Here is a 1,744-nt window from a genome sequence, read left to right as displayed (position 1 = left end):
TACGGAAATTAGAAACATTAGAATTAGAAAATACTTAGATATAAACATTAAAGAAAATGGTTTAGAACTAAATTAGCAGGATACAGGGGAAATAAATTGAAAGTGACATTTGTGGCATGAATGTTAAACTTAAGAAGAAAAGAAAGAAAGAAAAATAAAGTAAATGTCACATTTAAGAGGTGTGAAAAAGATTATAGAATAAACCAAAAAAAATTTTGCAATAGGTAATATGATAAAGTGGGAGTCAAATAAAACAAGCAAACAAAAAAAATAAAGATACAATAGAGAAGGTAAGGCCAGTGTTTGAACTGATAAGGCCCTAGTGAGATGGACCAAGAAAATAATAGAGAGAAAGCAGAATTAATAAAATTATTAAAAAATAAAATGAAGACAAAACTATAAATGGAGACTAATAAAATAATAAGAAGTGAATACTAGTAATTACTTTAGAATAATTAACTAGAAACATGACAAATGGACTTTTTCCTAGTAACATATAACGAAGCAAACTTGCCTTTAGATGAATTAGCAAACATCCGTATGTATATATACAAATATATTAAAGAATCTGAATTCATATAAGAATCAAGAGAGAAAGAAAAGAAAGTATTTGCTCCAGATAGTTTTGTTAATGAATTTCACCGGAAGTTTAAGCAAAAGATGATGCCAATGTTAAAGTATTTCTGGGAATAGAAGAAAGGAAAATTATAGACTCTTCTTATTTATGAACACAGGAGGCAATGGAAAAATTTTTAGAAAGAGAAATAAAGGAAATTTAGTAAAATAGAAGCAAATGTAAAAGCACAGATTGCTTGCCTTTTGAAATATGTACTAATGAGTTTATCACTTTAAGAAATTAAAGAAAAGGCGTGTGGTTATCTCAGCAACTCAGAAAAACCACAGAATGAAATTCAAAACCGATTCATTATTTAAAAAAGAACAACAAAAAACAAGCTAAACATAGAAGAAAACGTCTTACAGGATATTGATCGAAAACCTACTTTGAACACTTTAATAAAGTTGAAATGTTAAAACCATTTCCTTAAAAAATGAGAATCAGACAAGGATGCCCACCCTCAATGTATCTGTTCAACATTCTACCAGGTAGCCTAGTAAAATTGTAAAATAAGAAAATAAAACAAACACAGACAAACTGCATTTCTTTATTTCATATAAGATATATCCAACTTCAGTTGGATACTAAAATTGGAAGGATACAGAGAAGATTAGCATAGCCCCTGCGCAAGGATGACACACAAATTCATGAAGCGTTCCATACTTTTTAAAATAAAATAAAAATTACTTATAAATTAGAAAACATTTCACATGGGGACATCTGGGTGACTCAGTGGGTTAAGCGTCCCACTTCAGCTCAGGTCACGATCTCACAATCTGTGAGTTCGAGCCCGCATCCCTGCTTTGGATTCTGTGTCTCCCCCTCTCTCTTCCCCTGCCCCGCTCATGCTCGCTCTCTCTCTCTCTCTATCTCTCAAAAATACATAAACATTTAAAAAAATTAAAAAAGAAAGTATTTCACATTAAAAATATATAAACCGAAGAGTGATTAATCTGAAACTTAGTACAGTCAGAGTGCAAGTTTCTTCAGAATAAAATCAGTCTCTACATTGTGGAATTCTTTCCCTAAAAGAAAAACAGTATTAATAATTTTTGTTATCTGAAGAACAATTTTAATTAACTACTACATATTTTACATTAAAGTTGGGATTTAAAAAGTAGAATAATG

General features: G+C 30.2%; 1 pseudogene; it reads left to right on the top strand.

Annotated features, from left to right (window-relative positions):
- The first annotated feature begins 1,182 nt into the window (after nucleotides 1-1,182).
- Nucleotides 1,183-1,283, top strand: LOC132675753 (U6 spliceosomal RNA; annotated as a pseudogene).
- Nucleotides 1,284-1,744: the final 461 nt, after the last annotated feature.

The sequence above is a fragment of the Panthera onca genome, chromosome B2, assembly GCF_046562875.1.
Source record: "Panthera onca isolate mPanOnc1 chromosome B2, mPanOnc1 haplotype 2, whole genome shotgun sequence".
Taxonomy (NCBI): Eukaryota; Metazoa; Chordata; class Mammalia; order Carnivora; family Felidae; genus Panthera; species Panthera onca.
The sequence above is the reverse complement of the archived record's forward strand: the minus strand, read 5'-3'. Positions and strand labels throughout refer to the sequence as shown.